Here is a 16,741-nt window from a genome sequence, read left to right as displayed (position 1 = left end):
GCTCTGCAAACACAGTGTCAAGTTGTTCCAAAGCCAGTGTAGTATTGGTGATGTTTACACCTTCAGTCAAATCATGGTCAGGAAGTCAAGAGGTATTTCCGGGGATAAACATTCATCACCTAAAAATCGGCTCGATGATTCACATGGAAAAGATGGAGTTAGAGAGGAAGAGTGAGAGGGAGTTTGAGAGAGATGGGTCAGGGAGTAGTCACAGGAGGAAAGCCACCCACACTTACCACGAAGGCTTGACTCATGCGGTTTGGTTGGCACACGGCTGTGGGACAGGGACATTACTCTGGGTCTCCTCTCCAGGCAGGATGTGCTGCCTGCCCCCTGAGCCAGAGCTGAAAGGAGCAGAGTGTCCAAATCACTGACAGCAGCTTTCACGACTGGAGCCACGGTGACTGGCGACTGATTAGAGTCGACACACAATCATCTAAATCATGACATACGACCCTGCAGAGAGCACACAATGTCAGAGCTTGTTGTAGTCATGCACGTTGTCATGTGTGTCACTCCTACTGCAGTGAGGGTGTGTAGCATGCTTCAGCAGTGAATAACTGGGCTCTGCAACAATTTGTGACTCTGTTGGTCTGATGATCACTTCATTTTCTACATTTGAAAAAACATCCTGTGAGTGTAAGTATGTATAACTGTATGTTTTGTACTTGTGGTTGAACAGTACTTTAAACACTGTTGACAACACATTGTTTGGCACGTTGTCCTTTTCTGACATCTTGAATCAGCTATGTTCATGTTGCATAACAGGGTCAATCAATTCTGTGTGGTGGTCAGAGAAAATGAGACACACTCCTTCCTTCCTTCATCAGCCCAGTCGCTAGAAGAAAATGCTGTAATTGTTTGTTTCTACAAACCGCGAATAAGTTACATTTGTACATGGCAGACATATATCAATGTTTCTAAAGTGACATAGCTCTGAATACATGTGTATGAGCTGACTTTGTCATCAGGAGGTAAATGGACTGCATTTGTATAGTGCTTTTCTTATCTTCTGACCCCTCAAAGCACTTCAACACTATGTCACATTCACACATTCATACACAGGTGTCTACTCACTCAAGTGGCCAGTAACCATTCACTATTTAATATTTTGCCCAAGAATACTTCGACATCTGGGCTGGAAGAGCTGGAGATTAAACCACTGATCTTCTGATTTGTGGACCACCTCCTCTACCTCTGAGCCACAGCCGCCCCAGGGGATGGTGGATAGCGTGACACCTAGGCAAGCCAGCTGCCAAGCTGCAGACCACTTTGAGAGCAACAAATAGCAAAACTGCTTGTTTTTTAGTGAGATATCGGCAGCACTTTCAGCAGTGACTGTGCCACGAAAACTGGGTGTCTTTTGGTGAGCCATTGGCAGCACTTTGAGCTGTGATTGTGCCACCAAAGGTGTGTTTTAAGCCAAATAATGATCTTTTCCAAACCATAACCAAGTCATGTCCATGCCTAAACATAACCACATGTTAAAGTCATACTTTGCGGGGGTGGCCATTGGCTCACCTGGTAGAGCAGGCACCCCATTGTCAAAGACTTTGTCCTTGCCGCAGCAGCTGGGGGTTAGATTCCAACCCACGGCCCTTTGGTGCATGACATCCCCTCTCTCTCTCCCTGTCTTTCACGAAGAAGAACTATCCTGTCGATTAAAGGCAAAAAGGCCCTACAAAATATATATATCTTAGATTTACTTTACAGGATTATTGGTAATTGTTTGTGAACACACACACCAGTGGAAGTAAAAACCAACCCTAGATTCACTCTTGTTTGGCGTTTTGCCTTGCTATACTATACTTTACATTGTTTCTGGGATGTGTCTCTTAGATGCTTGCTGCTTATAGTCTGGCACCTGGTTGCTACCTTTTCATAAAGCCCAGACTTCAGTTGGGTGCTGTGGGGGTACAGGTCCACAAACACAAAATTTCACAGAGTGTATCTTTAACCACAGTGTTATTAAAATGTAATGTTTCAACATGTCTGTTACATATCCATGGTTTGCAGAAACACACAATGCCAACATTTATTGTGGCGATCGGGGTGCCTTCACATTGCCAAAGTTGGACATCAGAAAACACTTAGGGAAAAATGAGCTGTGCTACAATCTCCTTTCTAAGAGTATTTACTGTTCCTGTCCTGAGTTAGCTATCAACACAAGTGGTTATGATCCTATGTGTCACCTAATGTTGTTTGTCTTAGCACCTGGTCTCTCTTTCCTGTTTTCAAGTCACTATGTCCCTGGTCACTTTGTGTACACTCTGTTTTTCTCCAGCTTGTATAGCCCAAGCTGATAAAACCCTCCCTCCTATGGACACTGAGATAAGAGCCTGCGATTACAACATCTAGAATAGCTAGCGTGCACTCTTACCGGCGCACGGCTCACATGTGTTGTGCATAAATCTGTTTTTGCCAGCTCTCCCAGGGCTTAAGGGTGTTTCCTGATTGGATATGTTGAAATCCTCTCTGCCTACGGAAGCCACACAGTGACACACAATCTAAAAACTTTCCTGGAGTGCGCGCTGTGTATGGGATGATTACTCAACAGCCCAGTGGCAAAGTTGTCTTTGTCACCACTATATTAAATTCAGAGCACGTACCAGCTCTAGTATTAGTCAGCTGGGTCAGATGCAGAAACTAGAGACAGATGAACAACTGGAAAAGAACCTTGTGGTACTTGGAGGGTCGGAGGTATTTGATTTTAAACACCTGTGCAAAAAGACCAGCCAGATGAAAGAGAACCTGAAGTCTCAAAGTTACAATGCACCCATCATTGTTCTGAGCCACAATGTTAGTAAAAGCCTGGGAAAAGTTAAACAGTTAGGAGCCAGCTCATCCTGGAGTCAAATCAACTCCTCATTGGAAAGACCTCGGTGAGCCCTGGATACAAGCACGCTGGCTTGTTGGAATAATGTTGTGGCAAACCCATGTGTTTACAGAGCTCCCCGTTGTGGTAAACATGGATTATAAAAGAAAAAAAAAAGTCTGACAGCTTTTAAACTCCCACCACCCACACTGTCTCATAAAGGCAGGACGTGGTGAACTGGGCGCAGACCTTCTGTTCCCACTAGCTGCATTTTGTGTGGCTGACTGATCTGAGTCTAGTGTTTCATACACATACAAAACCCACGCATTGTTTGTTTTACTTGTTGCCCTAGTGATAGTGGCATCTCTCAATAGTTGACCTGAATAGATGGCGTGGGGTTAGCACCGGGCACAGCTTTGCTTCCGCTAAACTTATGAGAACAGAAATGGATCAGACATACAGCAGTCTCCTGTGATGGAAATCAATCCAATAAGCCATACAGGGTTTCTCTGCTCTCTGTAGCATCAAGTATACAGTGTCTTCCTTTGTTGAGGTTCAGTGTCAGCTGCTAATATGTGCTGCTGGCCACAAAGCTTTGTCTTAAATAAAACCTTTCTGATACTTAAGTTCAAAATTAGATGCTCACTTTCAGTGCTGAGTGTGTGATTGGTAACTCTACCCACCATGGAGGACGGCTGCAGCGTCTGAATGTGGCATGGGGAGTCTGTTTCTGGAGTGACAGTGATGGAGGGAGACCAAAACAGATCATCCTGGGCCAGATGGGGAGGGGGGTGGAGGCTGTGTGCTGTTTGTTTCTGGATCGACACGCTGTTCCTTTCCTGCTCTGTTAGCTATTTGATAGGCTGAGGGATATATTACCACCGTCTGATTGCTTTACAACCCGCTGGCACCAGACCGTCTGCCTCAGGTAGGATCTGCACCTGTGTGCTCAGCAAGACTGATAGGGCACAAACACAAACTACACACGCGTCTGGAGACTGCCTCCTCAGGCTTCAAAGCTGTCTCCTGAGTCAGAGTCGTCAGGTACTTTATGAGTAAGTGGGGAATCAGATGAACCCACAGTGGATTTTAAGTATTATGTGCTGACGCTATGAACATAAATATTCTTAGCGACAAAGTACAATAAAACAAAGCCTCCTACTAGCTTCCTTTAACAGTCAATCATCTGTGCCAGGGAAACTAATATGCAAAACAATTTGTGGAAATTCAAATAAGCTAGTTCCCTGATGAAAAAATCAAACCTGTTCAAAGAAAGACTCTCGCAGAGGGCTCAAATGTTTGTCAGATAATCGTGGGGCAACACTGAAGGTTTGTCATCTGTGACTGGTTGGACCTGATCTGTCACTTGTATCTCTGTCCTCTCTCCGAGCACAGAGGGTGGGGTTTACCCCTGGCCTGTCTGTGCAGAGGAGTTAAAAAAAAAAAAAAAAAAAGATTTACACTGAACGTCTGTCCATACAGTTGAGCATTTTCTCTGTTTTAAAAACCACAGCGTCTCCTAATTTTCCCAAAGTAAATGGGCAAAAATAAAATAAATTACATTAAGTTTAAAGTGCAGGTTGTGTAACCAGTAAAACTGTTATGAATTCTGTGATGGAGACACTTACTTTTTAAATCAACAGGCTTCAACTGCAATGCTCTGACAATCTACCTACCTGTGTAGTTTACAAAAAGTGTGACATATATTTCCAGCAGCTGTGGTACACTGCTATCTCCACCATCTTTGATGCATGACTTGGAGCCCCACTGCATGCACTCACTGACGGAAGAAAAAAACATGTCAGCATATTGTGCAACCATTTGGCACAGAGATCGCTGTGTGTCATGTCGTGAAAGTAAATGTGTGTAGAAATGTGCAAAAGTTGCGTGTTGTAATGTGAGTGTGCATACATGTGCATTGCCGACTGTATGTCCACCCACATGTAGGATTTATTTCTTCTACTGGAAGAGTTTAAACTTGTTTTATACGTTCAGATTTTTGCAGGTTGTGGTACGACTGAGTGAGTCAAACTTGGCCTCTCTCTGTACTGAGCATGTATTTAAAGAAAAAGAAAAAAAAACTTGAAACGTCAAACAGGAAAGGCAGGATTCATGAAAGCAGAAAAATGTGTTGCTGCAAGGTTAACCCAGTGTTGTACAGAAGAAAATGTACGCACTGATCTCAAAGTGAGCAGCCCCCTTTCATGTTTCCCATCATCCCCCTCTTCCTAACCTCTGGACATGAGTACATGTGTTTCCCTCACCTGTGGGTCTGTGCGCATACATGTGCGCTGCAGGCTCTCAGTGTGTCATATGGCCACAGTTTACAAACAGAGTCTGTCTCCTGTTACTGGACACCGGAGCTATTCTGGCCTCCTCTTCCGATGCACACCATCCTAGTGTCCGGTCTCCATGTGGAAGTCTGCAAGCCAAGGTCACCGGGTCACATTCCTCCAGTTCTTTGGCATTCTGCCCCAGGGTTCAAGTAGTGTGGAAGTGTGTGCGTGCGCATGTGTGTTTGTGTGGTGTGTGTGCATGAGTTGTTTGTCTTTCATGCCACAAACTGCATTCTGTTCGAGGAGAGGCACTGTAAGAGAGTTTCTGCACTGGTGACAGACAGAGGAGCACACACACACACACACACACACACACACACACACACACACACACACACACACACAGGTTGTATTTGAAATCTAGAGCTTTAAAAGGACATGTTATACAGGAGTGTGATTAATGTGGCTGTCTCCACACATACTTTCAACAGTCCTGGTTGGCCGGGAGGTGTGTGCTATGAGAGACTGCTGTTTGCTCGGGGCTGGACACTGATCCTTTGGGATCAATTGCAGATAGACATATTTTAAGTCTATCTGGTTGATTTAGACTCTGTGTACTTGACACTTGAGCACAGCAGCGGAAGTGAGGAGAGTCAGTGCGGCACTACAGTGTGAGAAATTCAACAGTTCGGCAGCTAAAAAATCCGGTCATAGATACCCACCAGAAGCACTGACCAAAGAAAAGGACTTGTTTTTTCATATAGATTGCAGGACTACTGTATAGTTAACCAGAATTGATGATCTGATGATTTTGTTTTCAGAAATTAGCTTCAGATTCCAAATAACGGCCCAGCATTAGTAAAATTACAAACCTAAACTCAACAAAATTAAAGTAAAAACTCTCATTATATATTTATTTCTTAAATTTTTGGATTATGACAGCCCAGTCGCCATCCCTGCAAACCAAATGCTACATCTGTACATTTCATATGCATCATATCAACATTTCTAAAGTGACGTTGTTCAGATTTCATGTTTACGAACTGAGTTTCTCATCAGGAGGAGGGCACTGAGGGTTGTGTGGTCTGGGCCCCTGCTCTCAAGCTTCACATAGCTCAGTGGTTCCCAACTTGTGAGTTGCAGTCCAAAAGTGGGTCATGGGTTCATTCTGAATGGATTACAAGTGACTTGAAAGATTTTTTTGGCAGCCCTATGAATTTCTGGCACAGAGCTTTAATTTTGAAGAGTCATTTCCTGCTGTAGAATTGATGACTAACAGACAGGTACATGAAGGAAACAACAAACTAGCTCCATGACATGGTCAAACGCAAGTGTGAAGCTTAACATATTAAACTGTGTGGACCTTGAACTAATGACGAAGAAGGAATCTGGACCCTGTAGCTGAATCAGTTGGGAACCAATGACATAGCTTATCAAGGTGTCCCATTTCATATCTCAATGATATTTTATAAACTCTACTTGTATTTTAACTGTTTTGTGAGTAAACTGACCTAAACATTGTGACCTAGACGAGACGGCTGCCAAGCAGCAGACAGCAACAGACCGCTGTTTGAGACTAGTGACATTTCCAAACGTGTTTGTGGCAACAAAAGCGGGTATTTTTAACAAGACGTCAGGACATTTCAAGCCTGTCTGCGGCAACCAAACTGGGTATTTTAAGCCCAAGCATGATGTGTTCCTAAACCCTAACCAAGTGGTTTTTGTGCCTAAACCTAACCACACATAACTACACCACTGTCACAACATAAAATCAAAACAGAAACATACATTTTTCACATCCGTGGTTTTGCAGTACCATGCCAACATTTATTCTGGTGACTGGGTTGATTATTACTAATGCAGCAATATGTAAGAAGATTTTCTGTGTTGCAGCTCATGGGAGTGGAGCTCACTGGTGGGCACCTTTTTATGTATTTATATTTATTGTGTAATACGGTGATAACAGAACAAGTGAAACATTCTAGGGGTCAAATCACCCAAGACTTTTCACATTTTTCATCCTTCTGTGCACGTTTATAAATATTCTTTTTACTATAAAAGGCGAGTCTCTCCTGACATACAGTATATGTACAATAAAAATAAAAACCAACAAAACAATACAAAACAAAGCAGTTTCATCTGTAGGAATGCATCGTCTGATGTTCTGCATGTCAAATCTTAACCTGTGAAGCAACAACAGCTGTTAAATAAATGTAGCTGAGCAAATGTATATTGAACTGAAAGTGTAAAGAGGCAAACAATGGAAATAATGATGTAAAGTCAAAAGTGTACTTCAGTACAGCACTTGAGTAGGTAGTTATGTTCTGCTACTGGCTACAACTTTGAATATCTATACCAATGTATCCAGAATAAATTTGTGCCAAATTACATGCAAATCTGATAAATTTTCTCCTGCAGCAACACTTTACCTGGACGCATGCATACCCGCACGTGCACACACACATACACACACACACACACTCACTCACACACAATGTATCAGAAATGAGTCTCCTCTTAACTGACATGTTTGTTTTGGTAGCCTGGTGAGGGAGAGGAGGCCCAGTTAATCCCAAGATGACAGACACCCTGCCCTGGTCTTGTCTTCTTCCCTGTCCAGCATCTGGAAAGGGAGGAGCCATCTGACGAGCCCACAGAGGACAGCTCTTACACACACACACACAGAGCAGATCACTGTCTGTCTGGAGGGAGGGACGTGGGGCGTGGGAGGCCAAGACAAAGCCCTGTTTCCTGCAACAATTGTGATTACATGACAACAGCAGTCAATCACTCACATGACACACGTCTGATTGCTACAGACACATTAAACACAAACAGCGCTGTGACGTCTTTTGTTGGGCGACCAACTGATTTTAGTAGAAACGTGCAGATTTTAAGGTTGTGGCTCACTATGAAGCTGTGACTTTTGTTTTTATACATTTATCATACTACATATTAAAATCTGACTGATGTAGGCTGTCCAACAACTTTCTGTACCTCTGCTCTGTTTGCAGCTTTTCAGGCTTATTTTGTAGCTGAATATAACTTGTCGCTTCTTAAAATATGAATGAGGATAGTGATAGCGAAATACTGGCTACAGTTGCATTTGTAGTAGTGATGAAACTGTGAAAAATATAAACAAAACAGATGAACTGTATTCATGATAAATACGTGGTCTGTGCTCATTTTGACTTGACCAGTGGACTTCACTACATGCAAGTCGAGCTCAGATGACCAGTTCACACCGCAGCAACATTTCCCTGCAACATTCTAAAATGATTTTGTCTTGTCGCAAAACACTGGTCTGAACTGGGCTTAACATGTTAGAATGTGGTGAGGCACTGATGCGCAGAAAGTTTTCTGGCAAGAAGCACAATATATATGGCACTGCATCTCACTTTAACATGTTTTCTCCAATGAAGGGCACCCAAGATGGCACTTTAACATGTTTTCTCCACTGTAAGGGCACCCAAGATGGCACTTTAACATGTTTTCTCCACTGTAAGGGCACCCAAGAGGGAACTCCAACATCTTTTCTCCACTAGAAGGGCACCCTAGAGGGTACTTTAACATGTTTTCTCCACTGTAAGGGCACCCAAGATGGCACTTTAACATGTTTTCTCCACTGTAAGGGCACCCTAGAGGGCACTTTAACATGTTTTCTCCACTGTAAGGGCACCCAAGATGGCACTTTAACATGTTTTCTCCACTGTAAGGGCACCCAAGATGGCACTTTAACATGTTTTCTCCACTGTAAGGGCACCCAAGAGGGAACTCTAATATGTTTTCTCCACTAGAAGGGCACCCTAGAGGGCACTTTATCACATTTTGTTTATTGAAAGGGCACCCTAGAGGACATTTTATCATGTTTTATTTACCACATCCACGAGGGCACATTTGATGCTTACTTTTTTCAAACATGAGAACTTGAGTCCACCAGTGCAGCTAGTGTAAGTGCTTTGGTTTTGTAGTTCCTTACTTTGATAAAACATGCAGACCAGTTGAGCTCACTGCACTGACCTTTGATCATTTATACAGTAGATCAGTGATCAATACCAGTCTGAATGAATGAAATCAAAATGACTGATTACTGAAAAGTCATGCTGAAATACTGTTTTTAAACCCAATGCCATATATTATATCCATCATACCTTTAGGCTTAGTTTAAATCTGGTTAATTTGTCCCAAAGCAAAATGACTATAAATCAAAAGGTCTCATAGCCAAAACTTTTATATACTCTACTCAACTTCACAGGCCAGTTACAGTAACCTCATGTGTTAAATAAAAACATTAGACATGTTTCATTCACAATAGAACAGTGAGGCCTGAACCCAAACAAAGCCGTATCCCAGAGCTTCCTGGAGTTCTGTTCCCTGAAATTCTAAGAGTCCTGCCGGAAATCCAGCATGAGGCAACAGGACGCCCCCTTGAAAGGGTCGCAGAGTGTGAATAAGTCCACAGAGCGAACATGGTCGTGGCTGACAGACGGACTGAGTCAGCGCCGCATTCCAGTGGAGTCAACCATCCACTTTACCCTCAGCACACGCACCCCTCCGCACACATACACACACACACACACACACATCACCTCTTTACATTGTTTTTCTCTCGCTCAAACACTCATAATGTACACTTAACCAGTGTACCAAGTTTATTCTATCCACTTTAACCTGACACAACCTTTCCCCTTTGCACCAATCCAAACCACACATCACACTGCCTATCTCGCTAATGTACACACACACACACACACACACACACACACACACACACACACACACACACACACACACACACACAACATATGCACAATGCACATCACTCTTTTTTATGGCTCCCTTAATCTTGTTGCTGCCAACCAAATGTAAACATATGGAGTATGAGATCTTTTAGATATGAAGAGTAGCTCCTCCCCTCGTCTGGTGTGTCCACTCAGCTAGAACTCACACACACACACACACACACACTCTCTCTCTGTCCCTCTCCCTGCTCATGGTGGTGAATAGTAATAGCTGGGTTGTTCACACTGTGCTATCTGTCTCCCTCACACTGACCAACACCAGCCATACAGCTGTAGGCATGAAGAGAGGCCGACTGCTCACCTGATATAACCTGATGTAAATGCATCTCTCTGTGTACATTCAGGACATTATATGGTTAACAACTACTAATAAAAAGTCTACATGTTGCCTAGATTCACCTGCTCATTGATCCTGTCAGTCCTACTTTTCAAGAACAGTACAGTTTTGTTAATCATGTGTTAAAGGTCCAGTGTGCAGGATTTAGTGGGATATATTGGCAGAAATTGAATGTAATTTAATAAGTATGTTTTCTTTAGTATATAATCACCTGAAAATAAGAATTGTTGTGTTTTGGTTACCCTAGAATGAGGTGGAGATCGCCATGATGCACTGCAATGTTTCTACAGTAGCCCAGAATGGACAAACCAAACACTAGCTCTAGATAGGGCTATTCTCATTCTCATGTCGGTTACCATAGTTAGCAGCCTCTCCTCGAGCAGTGCCACAAAAACTGATTTATTCAGGGTTTTTACCAGTTTAAATCAGCAGGTCTGTTTGTTTGTGAGATGAGGAGACCTCTATGGATAATTTGGCTTCCGGTAAAAACCTCCTGAACATCTGGACCAGGAGAAAGGTGAGCACACAATAAGTCATCAGAGGAAAAAAAGCTAAGCACACATTAGCAGGTGCTGAACTAGCGGTCTGTCTGCAATGAGCCGAACAGGGCAGGAGAAACAGTGTTTTTACTGGTTTTAATCACCTGGCCTAGTTGTTTTGAAGAGGAAGAGACCTCTGCGGATAATGTGGCTCCCGGTTAAACCCCCCTGAACAATAAACACTGAAGGAATCCTAACCAGGAGCTCACAAATGGCACATGGGAGAAGTTTCAGCTGGTTACAAGCTCCATTACGTGTCCAGAAAAGTATGGACACCCTATCAAACTATGTGGACACTTTAACATTACACTCATATGTGATTGTTAAACATCTTGTTTCAGGGTCATGGACATTAAGGCCTCTAGTTTCGCAGACCAGGCGAGGCGGGGGTGCAGCAAAATCCAGGTGGATTTTGCAAGTTTGGCACACCGTGTGCGCTGGCGCAGCTACTCGTCTTTCCCGCCTCCGTCCCTCCTACCTGTGCAAGTCGGAAAGAGGGAGGAGAGAAGGCATGGAGTGGGTTTTACACAGCCCATTCACATCATACCAATCAAATGAGCCCCTCTCCTCGCCCTTAAATGCGCCGCGCGAAGGCGTAATGAGAGTTTACTCAATTCGCCATGGCAGAAGAGAGCAGCAGTGTCAGACGGCCAAAATTCTCCCAGGAGCAAACTGATGTTTTGGTCCGGGAGGTCCAAGCTCGCAGTGTCCGAATATACAGAACTGCGAGCAGACCTCCACAGGCTGATGATGCAAAGGTAGCCTGGGAGGAGGTCACCACAATTGTAAATCAATGTTGCGTTTCTCTCGTGCGCGCGCGCTCTCTCTCGCAGTCTCACTCTGTTTCTTTTCTTTTGACTTTTCTAAGATGACAGATGCTGAATATATACTCCCTATCTGATGCTGTGGCTGTGTGTGGTTGGCTGAGAGGGATGTGAACTCATTAGTTTGCAGCTGTGTTAATCAAATCAGGTTGGGTTTCCATTACGCGTGCCAAACGTGCCAAACAGTGCCAATCCTGTGATCTGACATCAGATGTGACGGGACAGTCGACACAGAGATACATTTATGTGCTGATTGCAGATAGTTGCATTGAATAGTGTTTTTTGTGGATATTTATTGCATTATTAATGTGCCTGATATTCTGGAAACCTGCCTGTGAGGTTTTGGTGACGTGTGCGCACTGTCCGCCGGTCAGCCAAACTTCGGCTTATACCGGCTGTGCTCCACCTGCGCTGACAGTAGACCTGGTTTCAGCTGGCGAGCTTTTAGCGCGCCTTCGGCAAAGCCTTTTGGCATGAAAGAAACTGTCACTGCGCCAAGGTGGATCTGTCGACACCTCCCCCTGCTGCGCCGCCACACCCATCTCAGCGCACCTCGGTCTGCTAAACTACCAAACTGAGGGCCGAATTCACAAAGAATGAACTGCGGCCGCTGATAGCACCTTGAATTGCACTTCACTTGCACCTGCAGTTTGCTCTGTCTTAACGTCCTATTCACAAAGGATACTGCGCTAATAATATACCAGCGCAAACACGCCCACAAAGTTTGGCAGCTGAGTGCAGTTTGCCCCTGATTTGCCCCTGATTGCAATTAGCCACATGGCAAAGTATAAATGCTGGCTTTGCGCCAAGAACACTGTGGCAGAACAATGGCAGACTTTGTTTGGCAAAGTACTGAATACTGTATACCCTCATGTAGTGATGTCTGCTGGTGAATCAGTCTAACAGTGTCGGATGGGTTGAGGCTGTGGATTTGACCAAGTTTGACCACTTTATCACTATTCCCTCTCACTTGTAGCTGTTTTTTCATTATCTTTTGAATTTAATATGAATTATGGAACCGTATTTGTTCACGTTTGTTTCCCCCGTTTCGTAAAATAAATTATTGAAAGTTGCTTTTGAAGTGCGTGACAGAAGTGCGTTTTGAGAACGACCGCAGACTGTCACCTGTTCAACGCATCAATATCTTCTGATGCCATTAAAGTAATAATGATTATAATAATAATGTCAAAATATTATTTACAGACTGATTTAACAGACGATCACTGCTGCCACGATCACTGGAAAGTCTGGGCGACAGGCTTCCACAGAGGAGCGCCCAGTTTGCACCAGCTTTCTAAAGACGTTATTTACTTCACTCAAACTGCATGTGGCTGTTAGCGCTGGTGTTAGTGAATTAGACGCTGTTTATCACTGAGGCTCATTTGCATAGAAAGAGGCAATTTGTATTTATATGCATATTACCTCATTGAAATACGTGCAAATAACACCGGAGCACTGAGACGCAATCTGCTTGGCAGCGCAGTTAGTGGAGCATTTCACCCTCTGCCTCTTTGTGAATTAGACGGTATCTGTTTGCTCCATTTTTACCGGTTTAGCGGCCGCAAAAGCCACGCAATCCTTTTGTGAATTCGGCTGTGAGCGCGCCTCGGGTTGCGCTGCTCGAAACTAGCTCTGTGCGGGGTTCGCCACCCTGTGCTGCATCGGGAAACTAGAGCCCTCAGATGCTGCTGCCTCCACTCAAGAGCTTGGCTGTAGGGGGTCAGCAGGGCCTTACCCAAATGGTTGCCACAAGGTTAGATCAAACTATTGTCAAAAAGCAGCCCAGTCACCAAGATAAATGTTGGCATTGTATGTTTCTGCAAACCATGGATAATTTAACATTTGTATGTTATCATGTAGTGGGGATGCTGAAACTTAACAATGTTTTACATTTCAGCAATGCTGTGGTTAAGACATGGTGATGTTTGTCCAGACACAAAAACTACCTTGTTTAGCTTAAAATAACTTGTTTTGGTGGCATAATTGCAGCTAGAAATGCGGTCAATGTCTCGCTTAAAAAACACACACAACTGTTTTGTTGTTTGTTGGTCTCAATGGTCTGCTGTGGTCTGCAGCTTGGCAGCCGTCTCGCCTAAGTGTCACACCATCCACCATCCTCTACACCCCCTGCTGACAAAGTCAGATGATATACATGTAGGCTAATCTGACAATTTAGAAATGCTGAAATGATTTGTATGAAACCTAAAATTTGTAATGTATCTGTAGTTTGCAGAAATGTAGAGCTCCAACATTTGTGTCTGATAACTGGGCTTCCAAAAGTCCTGGACCATATACTTTTGGACACAGTGTACTGAAATCACTTTCTGACTCTTTCTCTCTAGAAAAAAAAAAAAAAAAACTAAAAAGAAAATAAATAAATTCAAAATGACTTCACTGGGATGCCCACCAGTCCGATACAATTATTGCCAAAGCATTGTTTTAACATGTAAATGTGTAACAAGGACAAAAAAAGTAGGTAAACTGCTTTTAATATGTAACTGCAACAGTAATTTTAACACTGGTAGCACTAGCATGGTGTGGCAATAAACACCAAATAATGACAGTAATAATGAAGATGAATGATTTAATAAATGCTATTTATAAAATAATTTAAAGGGTTAACATAAATCAAACAGATCAGCTGGAGTCTGTCTCATTGTTCTCTCTCTGCAGTCAGTGTGGAACAGTGCAGAGCTGTTCTCCTGCGCTGTAAAGGTGTGTGATTAACACTGTGTGACTCAGATACAGGTGTTTTGCAATTTGAGGGAGGCCTCTCTGACACCTCCCCCGTCCCCAGGTTCTTTAAGTTTATAGTTGTGAGGCAGCCTGCATCTTCACACGCAAGCCTGCTGTCAGTCAGGAGGAGTGGCGGCGCACAGGTTATCATTCATCACACTGGAGACAGTCGGAGGGTCTGCAGCTGGGGTGTCTGTGTTTACACGTTGACAGATTTAGACCATGCTTAGATATGGCTGATCTCTCTCTCAGGAGGAAAGTTGATAGCAGACACAGGTAGAGTTTGCACTTACTACAGTTAAGGATAACAGCCACTGATAAAAGGTTGTATGAAGCATCATAAAGGAGACAAACAGAGTTAAATCTAGGTGTTCAGATAAGATACACACACAGAGAGGATCTGAAACAACAACAGGGAATTCTTCCTAATTTAGGGAACAGAGTCTGGGGTCTTCAGTCCAATCCAGAGCCCTGCCCTATATCACAGCGCTCGCCTGTCATCATGAGGGCTATTACCAATGCATGATAATGGTGATGACTAGTATTGTCACTTGCCTGGAGTAATGCAATGTGGATTTTCCTGTAAGGTCACCAGAGTGACGCAAAACCCGTGTCTCAAGAGCACAAACTGAGTCATCTATCCAAATAAAATGCAATATACCTGCTGTGAGTACAGCACTTTCACATGTCGATCAGATTGTGTTTGAAACATATTGTGCCAAATCTGGTACGCACTCAGCATGATAAGCAGCAGCCCTCCTCTCCGGGTTTTCACCTTTCAGATTGTAGATGACCTGAAATTATGACGGTTCAGTGGCTAACCTCTAGCTCAACCTTGAAGCTTGAAATTTACATGCCCAAAGTTGTGTATTTCTTTGCAACTACAAGGTCTATATGAATAATCTTCATATCACAATAAAGATAACGCTTGGGAGATTTACTGCAGAGGTGTAGGCATCAGTGGAGATGGGTCAGATTAAAAGAAGAAATAAGAGCGAATATCCATTTGGAATTATGCATTTGCGGCTCCACACCTTGTCCTTATCTGTGCATAGACAGATGCTAATAATGTGAAGCAGAGCAAATTTAAAGTGGTTTTATAGATGCACGTAAAGGTGTAACTACAAAATTGGCTATTTAAGGTACATCAGTGTATCATATGCGCCTCTCAGCTAACTATAAAACTCATTTAGTGTCACATAAGACTTTTGCACACCAAGTCCTTATTTTCTGGGTGCATTTTTTAATCCGTCATCTGCTCACAGAAACTTTGCACACCAAGTCTGATGCCTTTCTTGGTTCTACTTGTTGAGAAAATTCACAATACGTGATAAGATGAAAGACACATTTGCTCCATTGCTTCTTCTTGAATTGGCATCGCAGTTATCTGAAGGGGCTGAGCTGTCCTCCTGTTTTGTCTCCACACTGTTGCTTTCTCTTTGGCTTTGTGTCGAAAACTCAATCGATCAGATATCTATACATGTTCCCATCTATAGCGAACTGTAATAAATGAACAGAATAACACTGTCACCTCACAGCAGGAAAGTCCTTCAAAAGTTTACTTAATCTCTCCATACGGGTGTCCATTTTCCCTCAAACAAGTCAGATGAGCTGATACTGATCTGTATCACATCTTCAACAATGTGTCAAGGTCATAGAGGAACAAGTACCTTAGCACAGAGGACATCTTCAAGGATAGGATTTGAAATCAATATTAACAAGCCCATATTTACAGCATGAAAGAGTTAATGGTCTCTGAAGTGTCACTTCTGTCCATAATGGCTTTGAAGTGCTGCAGATTGGGGACAGAATCCACAGTCCATATTTTGTGCAAAATGCATCCTAATGTTCAGCAGTTTAAGTGGATATTAACCAATGTACAAAGCTGCTTTCCATTGGAGATTGTTAACATCTCCCATTAGGTATGATCTAGTTATTGCAACAAAGAGCTATGAGGATATTTATTGCTGCACCTCTACATAATCAGTGAAGGTTTGCCAAGTGTTAAGGAGTATCTCAATGAAACCTTGTAAAGTGAAACAAAGTGTCTCCAGTTTTAAGGTGTTGCATAACATCTTTAATCAGCGTAGTGTAAGTGGGACATTGTGCCTGTTTCCAGTTCATTAGAGGCTGTGCGCTAAATTGGTTATGATTCGTGCCACAATGGACGTGGGCCCTCTAGGAGGACTCATAATGAATATAATAGGTTTATGACAATGGATCAAGTGATTGTGTAAAGGAAAAGGAGTGGCTCGTAGTGACAAACCTACAGACAATTATCACCTGACTGCAGCTCTACAGAGGTTCATAGTGTCTTTCAGCATTTTGTTTTCATTTACTGGCCCACAACCATTTTGTTCACTTCCATCGCACTCATAGCTTCACAAGGAGCTGTTTTTATCAACAGAAAAG

At 43.1% G+C, this 16,741-nt stretch overlaps 1 long non-coding RNA gene across 1 annotated transcript; it reads right to left on the bottom strand.

The window, feature by feature from the left end:
• Nucleotides 1–258: 258 nt before the first annotated feature.
• Nucleotides 259–5,451, bottom strand: LOC144464674 (uncharacterized). Its single transcript, XR_013492337.1, has 3 exons — nt 5,080–5,451; nt 4,492–4,595; nt 259–344 (listed from the first exon to the last, which is right to left on the bottom strand). It is a non-coding gene; the product is annotated as an uncharacterized LOC144464674 (long non-coding RNA).
• Nucleotides 5,452–16,741: the final 11,290 nt, after the last annotated feature.

The sequence above is a fragment of the Epinephelus lanceolatus genome, chromosome 1, assembly GCF_041903045.1.
Source record: "Epinephelus lanceolatus isolate andai-2023 chromosome 1, ASM4190304v1, whole genome shotgun sequence".
In the NCBI taxonomy this organism is placed as follows: domain Eukaryota; kingdom Metazoa; phylum Chordata; class Actinopteri; order Perciformes; family Serranidae; genus Epinephelus; species Epinephelus lanceolatus.
The sequence above is the reverse complement of the archived record's forward strand: the minus strand, read 5'-3'. Positions and strand labels throughout refer to the sequence as shown.